The 12,086-nt window shown below is 40.7% G+C and overlaps 1 protein-coding gene across 2 annotated transcripts in view; it reads left to right on the forward strand.

Annotated features, from left to right (window-relative positions):
* The first annotated feature begins 299 nt into the window (after window positions 1–299).
* STK32A (serine/threonine kinase 32A) overlaps window positions 300–12,086 on the forward strand; it is a 48,186-nt gene continuing 36,399 nt past the window's right edge. Inside the window, exons 1-3 of one of the 2 annotated variants that reach the window (XM_026046202.1) lie at window positions 300–336; window positions 823–918; window positions 1,282–1,405. The gene's annotated coding sequence lies outside the window, so the exon portion shown is untranslated. Of the gene's footprint in view, window positions 337–506; window positions 596–822; window positions 919–1,281; window positions 1,406–12,086 lie in introns of those variants that run through there. The other variant, XM_026046196.1, reaches the window with a different exon arrangement.

A 12,086-nucleotide genomic window follows, 5' to 3' on the forward strand; every position in this document is an offset into this window, starting at 1 on the left:
ACACGTGCGGCGCACGCGCCCTCTCCGCGCCGCGCRCGTGCCCTGCCGCGCACGTGCCCTATCGCGCCGCGCACGTGCCGCGCCGCGCATGCGCACTCCCTGGCGCGGGAGCGCGGCGGGAAGGCGGCGGCGGCTCCTCCTCCTCGGCTGAGGCGGAGATGAGGCGGCTCCTGGCCTGGCCGGGAACGGGCATTGGGAGTGCGGGTCACTGCTGCCCGGCTCAGCCGGCCCTGCAGGGAGGCCTGCTCAGGGCGAGCGTGCGCCTCACTGCGAACCACCGGTGTCCCTGAGGTGTCAGGAGGGCGCTCTCTTCCTGGGAGATTCGTCAAGGAATGAGTAAGGGTTCRCACTTAGGGTTTGGGGCTTTTAACTTAAGTTCTCAGCAGGCATTCTGTATTTTGAGGGTGAACTCATTTCACCTGAGAAACACTGAAGAAAGTCTCCTGTTTAAATCAGAAGCTGCAAGATCTGCTACATGTTTCCACACTTACTGAAGCATGAAAGGAAAATGGATTTCAAAACTGCAGAGCTTTCTGCTAGGAACACAGAAGGCCTTTCAGCTAGCCCTGTTCTTGAGTGGTGGTTATTGCACATGGTAAGTGCCTGTGTGCACAAAGGCTGCCCGGGTCTTGGCTGGCTTGTCCGTGTGGCTGGGGCAGCCCCCTGGCCGTGACTCTGCTTTGACCATCAGAGCAGGGCGTGTGGCCTGCAGGGAGAACCCAGCACCAGGCTGCTTCACCACAGTTAAAATTACTCATTAGGGTAATGAAAAATACAGTGCTAAAATAACTTACTTCTGCAAATGACATTTTTTTTTTCCAGATTCCAAGGAGATGACTTTTTCTAGTACAATGTACTTCCCTGGCTTGTGTCTCCTCGACTTCTCCCTGAACAATAGGAGGGAGCACACTTGAGCAGGTGAGTTCATATAAGTCAACAGCTGTTGGAGCAGACTTTTCTCTCCAGAGATTTGAAGTGCAGATTATAGAATCTGGAAAGAAAATATGTAATTAAGGCCATCTGAGGCAAGGATATTTTTAAATGTGAAATTTTATGTATATTGTCAGAGAAATAATGAGATCTCTCATTCTCTAACAAAAGCAATAAGCAAATACTTGTTTGAAAAAATGTGGGAAGGTTTAATTTGTTATTATTGCCTTACTATTCTAGACTTTTTTTGTTATTTATTGCTTAGCCATTACAGGACTGTAAACCTTAGACTCTTAATTTATTTTGACTATTTTGAAGAATTCACATGACAGTTTTTCCATGTCTTACAAGCATTTTTCAGACACAGAGGCTGATGATGTTCATTCAGGAGTTTTCAGCAATGGAGATGGAAAGTTGGACATCTGAACTCTTCACAAAGTACTAAGCACCTACAAAAAGCAAGCTTTTTATAAAGGTAGGGACAAGTGGTTATGCAAGCTATTGCTTTCAGCTGAAACCTGAGTATCTTGTGAGACTCTGAGATTCAGAGAAAAATTATCTAGAGTTGATATCCCTTCATAATACCCAAGTCCTGGGGTATTGCCTTGTGTCTTTTCTAGCAGTTGAATCCAAACAAATGTGCTAAAAGTGGCCCCAATAATAGATTGAGGATCTTCTTTGCATTCAGATGGCCTTTGTGTAAGCCTGCTAGGAATTTGCTCTGGGCCTACAAGTATACCAGCAAAGCCTTTTAAATCATTCTCAGAAACGACTTTCTTAATTTGTCTTAAGAATTGTCTTTAGAAAAATTGAATTTTATGGTGCACCTCTGACACCTGGTCATGCATGGATGATGTGTGCTGGAGAGGCCATGGCAGTCCCTGAGTCTTCTGCCAGATACAGTATTTGAATCTATCTAGGCATTCATGACCCCAGGAGAATGGTTTTGGAGGTCCTTATCAGACCTTCTGACAGCAGCTCACCATAGTTTATGTCTGACTTTGAACCATGAAAGTGAGGTTTGTATAAAAGGAAATAAGCTCAAGGGAAAGCTGGGTTTGTGAGGGAAAGGTGAAGGGAGGATGAAATATTTGAATACCTATAGGAAATAGAATAAAAGCTTTCTGAAATGCCTGTTAGTGATCTTTCTGGAGCTTTCAGAAGAGTGAAAATGAGTCTCAAACATGCTGTGCAATTTGCAGAATCTTGGCCAATTTGCTTTCATAAACATCTGTCTTTATTAAAATTTTGGCCCAGCAGTCTTGGACAGGATTTATTCTTGTTCTCACTGCTGTGGCTTACATGTTAACACCTTGCGGTCATTTACTCTTGCTTTGTGCTTGTAGTGCTGAGAGCAGCATAAGGGTTTCTGTGCCCTTGGCTCCTCCAGAGAAAAGCTTGACTTACAGGAGAGAGAAAGAGAGAAAAAAAAAAAAAACAGATTGGGAAAAATGGCCTATAGTAACTGAGTCCCCATTTTCTATGTGGCAGAGGGTTTAGATATTTGAGTTAAAAGATACTGTTGTATTTTTTAAGCCTTATTGCTGATCTTATTTGAGCAAATTCCCTCTGAGCCGTTTAGAGTTTGTAGTTTTGCCATTATCTGTAAATCTTCTTTTCTTTTAAAATGCCAATTCTTGCGAAGATAGGATTTCACTAATGAAGTACATGTCTTGTGATTTTTCATGTATAAAAAGCTTGCCTACAAGCTTGGTCTCTCTCTGCATGYAAATTAAATGCCTTTTTATTCTAAGGAGTCGAAAAACTCTTTAAAAATCAAATATGCCTGAGGAAAGACTGCACACAGCTACTGATTATTTTTATGTCTGCTGTTAACTGCATTGCATTCAGATCTGGAAATAAATGAGTCATGAATGTTGTATGTCAGTGGAAGACCATTTATTTGAGTTGCATATGACAGTTTGTATTAATGTTGATGGTTTGGGTGATGAACACAAAAAGAGATTATTTAACAGTGTGTGTGAGGTCGTGATATGTAGTATTTAAAAGGCCTGGGAGGTTCCCTGACTTAAACTTCTCAGCCCACCTGTTAACATATCATGTGACCGTAAAATAGCATTAATGTATGTGATCAGTTATTTCTCAGAGTAATAGTTAGCATTCCAGGTCTTGAATTAGAGCTATTACACAAACACTGTGTAGTTTTGTACACAAACCTATTCATGAAGCATTCATTTCTTCAGAAGTTAACTTAGAATTTTTTTAAAGCTTACATTTCTTTGCTAGAATTTTTCCCTCTTGTTTTTCTCAAATTAACTATTATGTAAAAAAAATTGAAAAAAACTCAAGCAAATGAAGCTCAGATGGTGATCACTGTGGCAAATGAAGAGTAAATTGAAGTGGATTTCTTTCTGTTTTCTGGCAGAGATAGATATGACTCTTATTAACCCCAGAATGAGTATAAGTGGCCACTATAGAGTTGGAATAGAATGCTTAGAGTATACCCTCACATGTTAGGAAGATCAAAGTCAAGGAAAATCCCTTTGTATTTGGAGTACAAGCCAGTTAAGTGTGAAAGGGATAGGGAGACTTTTTTTGGCTGAGAACAATGAACTTTTTTTAAGGATAGACATGTAGTTGGGAGGATTGGAAGAGAACTGACCTTCCACTTACCATGATAWTGTGTTCCTTTCTCAGCTTCTCACTCCACTTCTTAGGTGGTTCTTGTGATGCCTTCAGTAACTGTGAGTGCAATAACAGGCGAGATAGCTGAACTGGAAGGAAAATAGATAGAACAGTGTTGGTGCTGATAGAGGTTGATTCCCCTTGTTCTTTGAGTAAATTTTGCAGCTGGTCTTCCAGAAGTCCTGATACCTGATCTAGTTAGTTTTAAATTGCAGTTGTTGACATGGTATAAACACTGCAGTATAAAGGAAATCTATTTAGTAGAGGATAGTGAGTAGACCCTGGCTTAAATGCCATTCATATTCAGTGCAATATTCCAGTAATCCACAAATGGGAAGCTGTTGACAACAGGTTGAAAATAATAGAGGAACAGATTTGTGAGTAACAGAGGAGATTTGAGAGTAATCAGAGACATGTATGTTTGTTTGTTTTTTTCAACCGAAAGCTTTACAGTTGCCATCTTGAATCTTTCAGATAAAGAGAAAAGCTTGGTGAACGCTATTCTATTGTATGTCTGTGCAGACTACTGCCATGTAGCAAATACTTCAAAAGCTGCTGCTAGCAAAGCTCTAACTAAGTGAGATAAATTCTGTTCACACACACAAAAAAAATCTAATCTGTGTCCTGCAGCCAGAGAGCTGATCTGCTTTAGGGTACTTAAGTCCTTGTGCTTGCTTTGTGCATTCAGTTAGTCTGGAGTAGGAAGTAGGAGAACTGAGATAATACTGTTGCACAGATGCGGCCTGAAAAGCAAGTTCAGCAGCATTCTTCTGCAAATTTCAAGTCTTTCTGCAAAAGGACTGGGGAGAGAACTGCAGTACACATTTCATTAGAATCCAGATAAATTGATATTTTTTTCTTCCATTAGCTTTTTCACTGTGAATTAAAGTAGGAGAAATTTGGATGTGAGGGAGTCTGACTGTTGTTTCATGGTGAAAAGGTCAGTACCAGGAAACATGTTTCTGTGCTCTAGTTCTTGAAGTTCTGACTGACGAAAAGAATGAGTGCTGTATGTATTTGATATCCAATTATAATGGCTGTTGGACTTTTTTTTTTTTTTGTCTTTCTGCCCTACCTGTCCCAAGCTGCTGAGCAGTCTGCTAAGAACATTAATGCTGAAGAGCTTGTTCTGTCACAGTGGGATCTCTCACATGGGAGCAGTTTAGGGATGCTAAATTGGATTTTACTTTTACTGGAGAGTCAGCTGGAAGATGTGATGGTATCAAAGTATCATGCAGGAGTACTGCAGAAGTACCATTTGAGGATAAGTAGAGATGGCTCTGTAGGAAACTGAATGCAAGATCAGAAGGGAGTTYGGAAGGAAAGGTTTCAGGACAGAGTACCCCAAGTTTGTGGAGGACAGCAATACTTAGGCAGGTGCTCTGCACCTGTGAAAGAGTCTAGCTCCAGTGGGGTGTCTTTGCTCTATGTTCTCCAACCGAAGAGTGCAGGAGGAACATTAAGATAGATTCGCTTTTGGCATTACTTTTTTCTGTCAAAAATATCTTCATGTGCAAGGATTAACTTTATCTCTTTTATGTCTTCAGAGACTAACATGATTGTGGATACAGGTGGCTCRTTTCCTTTGTACGAGAGAGTGCTGCCTCTGGTGTTGGTTTCTGTGTCTGTGGTGTGTGTGTTAGAGTGTTCAGCAGGCCTGTTTGGAAGGTATTGGAAATATCTGTGTCTTGTTTCAGACATATGCTCGCTGTGCTTTTATTGTGAAGCAAAACATACGGGCAAATAATATGGTGGATTGTCTAGTGAATTCAAGCCTCTCCATTTCAAAAACTGCTGTCTCCATGATGGTGCAACTTTGTTCTGGCCAAAGTTTAGAACTAGCTGAAGCTCCAGCTGAAGCTCCAGCTCATAGTTTTGCCTAGCTTTTTTTGTGTATTTTATCTGTACCGTGAATTAAATAGATTCACATTTTAAAGCAGAATGTCTACATCTATGTCTTAAGATTTCTACTTGCCTTCATGTATCCCCTTATTCTGTCTGGGTTCTCAGGATTACCTTCAGTCTTTAGTGATATTTAATGCTAATTTATTTGAACAGACTTTTGGATATTAAGAGATACCAGAGCCAGTGTGTGTAGTTTGAGCAAAGTGAGGGACTTCTGGCAATTTCTTGATTTTGTTCCACACGTCAGCAGTCTATGAGGGACAAGCAGCTACTCATAAAATGAGCTGCAATTCTGTCTGGATCCAGGCAGTTTCTTATATGATTTCCTAATTCTATAGCCTGCCTGCCTCTTCCTGAATATGCATTTTGCCTGAGGAGTGTTTGGGCACATTCCCAAGATAGCAAGCTGTAGGCTAGATAAATTGGCCTAAATTGGTTTAGTTCATGGAGGTCAGAAGAGCTGTGTCAATTACAGCAGCAGAGCATCTTTCTTCTTCCCTTCTTGGTGCCTGTTTTGATTAGCAGTTGCTGTGCAAGGGAAGATTTGGGGAAAATGGACCAATAAGCAGTTTTTATTGTCTTAGGAATTAGTTTTGAAAAAAGAGTTTTTTCCATTTTATCGTGTTCATCCACTTACTGAAATTCATCTGCTGTTCCGTTCGCTGCACTCTTGTGTTATAGGGTTTGCCTCTTGAAGAGAAACTACTGAAATAACAGTTGTATGAAATACCCAAGTCACTGCAAAAATAGCTAATTGGCTTGAGCGGTGGGGCATTGTACAATGCCTTGTGGGCACTGTAGTAGAAAAGCTGTACTTGAAAGGGCTCTAAATTAGTCCAGCTGTTAGTGCTTTTTAGATTCAGACTGCAAAAATGCAGTAAGATAAAGGTATTCAAGTTTTTTGTATGTTTCACCCGAAGATCTACCTGCTGTTGTGGTGATTATCAGGTCTGTGCTTTCCACGTGTGAAGGAACAATCCCTGTCCTAATCTGTGATTCAAAAGCTAAGATGGGTAGAGTAGGAGAGGGGTTGTAGCACATAAAGTAGTATTAGGCTTCTGTGATCTAATTCTTTTAATCCAATTTCGCAATGAAATATGCTGAATTTTCTTCACTTTTCAATTTCCTCATTGTTTTAAGGCCCAGGGTTTTTCTGTAAAAGGTAGCTCGGAAGGGATTAGGAGTAACTATAATGGACTCGGAGCTGAAGAGGTGGAGTGTTGTGCTATTGGCATATGCATAGTTAGTGCAGGGCCACATTGCTGTATTCCAGAAGCCATCTGGAAGAACACCCACGTTTTAGATCACTGCTTGTGTGTGGTAGAAACAAAGTTGGCTAGGATTAAGGAGCTACATCAGTGTAACAAAGCCCAGAGAGGTCGAAGAAAAATGAGCAACATACTAAAGACTATATCATGCTCTTGGAGCTCTGATTGTTCTCTTGCACTTCTTACCTTAACAATGCAATTAACTGAACTTTTTCTGAAACTTCATTCCAAAGAACACACTAATGCTACTGATCTTAGGATATGATAGCTGTGGTGCTGGAGACATGCAGTTTGTATTTATAAAGTAATTGTGCACAAACATGTTGATAATGTTGATCCTGTGTCTTTTCACCCCTGATTCTGGTATCTACATGCAGAGCTAAGGGGAGGTCCTGGAAGGATGCCATTGTTACCTGCAGTCAGTTCAGTGCTGCTAAGCAGGTTTGATTAGAGAGCAGGGAGAAATAGTACGCTTATTAAACTTACTTGCTTCCGGCTGTTACTAGATCTGTTAGTCTGTTTGTGTAAATCTTTGAGGTGGTAACTCAGATGTGTAATGGCTCACACTGAGAATCATAACATTCCTCTGGCATAGAGCTTCAGAACCCTGGAAGACTTTGCCAGAAATCTTTGGAATGTGTTTGATGAAGCGTAATTTTATTTAACTAAAATAAAAAGGAAAGTCATTAATAATAGAGAAGGAAAGACTGTTATCACCTAAGAGTCTGATTTGCTTTTGTTTCATATTTAAAAAATAAATCCACCAGTAAAATCACAACTGGCTTTTCTTCCTCCTCACTTCTTGTTTTTGGAATGTGTAGCATTGGATGAAGCTATTTCTGGCTGAGTCATCACAGACAGGATCACAAAATATAAATGGGAATGGCATATGGGCGTGGGTATGCAGAAAGAATGCATTCAGCACTTGAAAATAGTTTGTATGTAAAATAATCTTAGATTTAGATTTTAGTTAGAAAAAACTTATTTTTAGTGGTCCAAGATTATTTGGAATCCTAAATGGTGTGGTCACTGCAGTACCTTTTCTTTTTTAAAAAAACAAACAAAAACCCCCCAAAACAACAGCAACTTAGAAATGTTAGTTATAGGAAATTACAGATACCGGCATTTTTGTCTGTGCTCTTTTGTCTGTGAATGAAAATAGGTTTTCACCTGTTTCTCACACTAGTGATGGTCTATTGGTATTTTTTTGTTGCATTAAAAAAATTGATTTGGTGTTGCAGAGTTATAGAAAGTGTGATGGAAAGGGACTTGCTCCAATTGTAGAGTTGCCACAGAAAGTGCATTGCATAATGCTGTCTATAGATGTAGCGAGTTCTATTTTAAAACTGCTTAGGTTGTCAGCTTGTGCCTTATTTTGGAATAGTGTTCCAGAATTTCAGTCTTCTGTTAGTTGTCATTCTTTAGATTTCTAGCGTGAACTTACTCATGGCTGTCTTTCTCTGTTTGTGCTTATGCAATGTTGTCTGAAATAGCTGTTTTCCTGCCTCATGTATTTATGGCATACCTCCTTTCTGCCCTTATTTTTACAAGATGCAAGAGGCAATCTCTCTCTCTCTCTCTCTCTCTCTCTCTCTCTCTCTCTCTCTCAAGAAAGATTTCTCAGAAAATTAGCTTGCTTTTCCCTTAAGCTGGGTAGTAGCCTACTATGCACTTGTTTTAATTTTATACACCCTTTTCCAACATGATCGCCAGACAGTATTGCAGTAGGAACTAATAAGGCAATTGCAGATTTATCCTCATAAAGCTCAGGCATTGTGCCTCTCTCTCTGGTTATAGCAGTAGCTATTGACAGTTCTTTACAAATTTTCTGTTGCATAATGCTTGTCATATTAACAATCCTCTCAGTTTATCCAAGTCTTAGCATGCTGGATAGATACTGTGATCTGTCTGTAAAGGAGCGAGATCATGTTTGTCTCTTGCTCCTGCCTGGAGGTGCCTTAGCAAGTGGTTCTTCAGGTGGTACTTACATTGAGCGGAGTGTTTGTTGCCATGTTGAACTCCTTATTCCTGAAAATGGGACAGCTAATGGTTTGATAGGGAGCAAAATAATTATAAGAATGTCATACAGGGAAGGTGGGGGGAGAGTGCTTAAACTTTCGAAGCAAATATACAGGAAATGCACAGGGATGGTGTTTGATGGGAGAGGGGCTGTCTCCTCTTTCTTTGTAAGGGGACTCCTGGTAGTTAGAGATTTGCCTTCTCTGTTGGATTGGCCACAGTTTCTGCTGATTTACGTATCTTAGGTAGCCAACTAGAACCGAATGTTACGTAGTCATTTAAATATTCAGCAAGTGAAGCAGCATGTGCAGCAGATGATGCACATTTTATCCTTACAAAATAACCTGGAATCTCTGTAATCTAAGTAATATGATTCAGCTTATTGTAACATAAGCAAGTCATACTTGGAACTTCCTACATCCTTTGGTTCTAGTTGTGTTCATATACATTGCGGATTGGGTTGATCTTATCAAAGCAAGTGCAGCTTGCTCTCTCTCCTGATAGCATGTTAGCAAGAGCAGAATATATAAAACAAAAAGCCCAGTGCTTTCATTGTATGTTGTAGAAAATAAAGTGCTTTGACAAGAGCACCGAATTGGTTATCGGTGAATGCATACAAATAGCACTTATTATTGCTCTTGGTAAAGAGATTCAAAAATATTAGGAGGAATGTGGAGCTTCAGTTAATTTTCCTGTTAATAGAGCTTTTGTTGAGTAGTTTTCTGTGTAGATCATGTCCTCTGGAAGAACTTCAGATTCTGAAACCTTATTCTGTAAATTTCTAGTGACCTCTAGCTGAAGTTCTCTAACATTTCATGTTTCTCAGGTATGAAAAGCTGCTATTCTGCATGTTTTCCAGAGAGGAACTTGGAAACCATTCACAAATGGCTGAAAGATTTGGACATTTTGATTAACTGTCTTTAAGGAACATAAGTAGTCGGGCCACCATTCATAATGCCTGTCAGAGTGAGGAGTAACAGCAAGAACAACTCTGAATATTTTTTTTATTAATAGTTCTTCAGATCCTGAATGATCAGATTGCTGCAGCGTGAGTCCATGGTGGGACTGTTGTCTAATTATGCTTATTCTGAAGTTTTGAACACTGGGATCTTTTGCACAAGATAAAGGAAATGTATGGAGTCCAGGTATTTGTGATCCAGGGACAGTCTTTCTGGTCTTCCCAGGCTCACACACATACAGATAAACTAATGCAGGATTCATGGTCTTATGGGACCTACTAGGCACTGCAAGCTGTGATAATACACCAGAGAAAAACAGAAATCAAGGATGATTGGCCCGAAGATGGCATCCCAGTGGAAATCATGTAATCAGAGCTTGCATCAGACAAGTGCAAAATGTGCCAAGGTCACATCTTGGACCTGTAGGGCAGCAGCATCATGTCTCAGTGTGTTGTGTGAAGGAGAGATGGTGATGGTGAGGGAGAGTGCAAGATGATGTTTCTGTAGATGCCAACRTGTAAAATGCAGAAGCCATAAACTTTTAGACTGAACCAATATTCAGTATATATGATCTTATGTATTCACACAGTGAGTAGAGAAGAAGGGCTAGGAGTATTGCCAAGCAGCAAGTGCCATTCATTAACTAACATTTCTAATTTATTTAACTTTACTTCTGAACAATGCTGTTTAAAATACCAATGCCAGTAGCATTTGACACCGGCCACAGAAGCTGCTTACTACAGCAACCCAGCGCAGAAGTTGTCTGCCACGTCTTGCCCTGCTATCCCATTGCCTGCTAAACTTGCCTGGCAGCTGTGCCCTGGATGCTCCTGTCATGCAGCAGAGTTCGCAGCTCCATGGCAATGCAAACCGCCAGCCACTGCCCCTGGGGTGAAGCTGTGACCCTCAGCTGCTTCCGTCTTGTACGTGACATTGATCGCTCTGTCTGGCAGCATCCTACACCCCCAGAGTGTTTACAGCGCGGCTCTAGAGCAGAGAGTGGCAAGGAGAGAACCGTTAACTTTCAGTAACTCAACCTCGATTGATGCCACAACGTAAATTATGTGGCCCCTCAGTAAGAATACCTGAGGCACAGGGAAGGCTCAGGTTGATTCACAATCTCTGAAAAGGCTGTGAKAAGCTACTTTTTGCTATTTCAGTCGTCCACAGATGCTCCCTTTCTTTCCTCTTTCATTTAAGCTCAACAGGCTGTGCTGTTAATTCTCAGCTGTACCAATTACTCACCAGCTTTGCTGAAGGCTTTTGGCTGACAAAGGAGGTGTGCGCATAATAAATCTTCAGTGACACTGTTAAAGCCACCTGGACCTGTGACAGGTGCAGAATTTGTCTGAGATGTGCCTAGATCTGCTGTCTGCCTTTCTCTCCTCCCCATCTTCTCACTTCTTGAAGCAGGTACTGCCGTATATAGATGATGGATATCGGCAGTGGTATCGCTTCCCAGTTCTGCGAGAATGCTTGTTGCACAGAGAGCTCTCTACTTGAGAAGAGGATAATGTGATCACCTAGAGCTCAGCCTCCTTCAAGGAGAAGGTTCTGCAGGTCACAGAGCTGCAGACAAAATACGTGAAGAATATGTTCAGTTTAGATGATATGACTTCAGGAAGTAGAATGGAAGCAGAGAAAGCATGATTTGATCTTTAAAGTATCCTGTCAGATGCGGAAAAGCTTGAGTTGAATTCTGTTGTTTCAACTCTTGTCATTAACATTCCAAATCTTTCTTTGAGCTCCTGCAGTTTGAGGAGCTCCTGCAGTTTCAAGAAATTCAGTCTGCCAGAAAGAATATTTCTTGTTTGTCGATTGGCAGCGGTGAAAGGGATAACCCATTATATATGTAGTCAAAAATTTTCCCTTAGGTAGTTGTCTTTAGCTTAAAAGTGTTCGATGTTTTTCATGTTTGTTTTTAGGGCAGTTTTACTAAACTGAAAGAGGAACTCGTAACTTTTTAAGGATATTGTTGATGGACTCTAACTGTATTAATGTGGTGCCAAAAGCTAAAGCTGTATTTGTGCTGGAGGAGATTAGTTTAAGCCTCCCAGTGCCCTTTCTTAATAACTGTTTGACTTTCAGAACTGCATCAATAAGCACTTCAGCCCAAGGACAGAGCCTGGTGTTTGTCTAACAAATTCTGCCATCACTTGCACACAGGACTTGTTTCAGTCTTGGAATGCTTTAAGCATCTTGCACAGTGGAGAAGAATCAGTCCTACCGAAGATGGTGAAGAATGGTTGAAACTATCCAAGCAAAAAAGTTTGAAATAGAACTTTTTGATAAGCGTCAAACTGAATTGATTTACCTGGACCGTTATTATAGAAACAAGATACAGCATGTGGGGTATCGC

Source organism: Nothoprocta perdicaria, unplaced genomic scaffold, assembly GCF_003342845.1.
Source record: "Nothoprocta perdicaria isolate Ctin4 unplaced genomic scaffold, notPer1 scaffold_107, whole genome shotgun sequence".
NCBI lineage: Eukaryota > Metazoa > Chordata > Aves > Tinamiformes > Tinamidae > Nothoprocta > Nothoprocta perdicaria.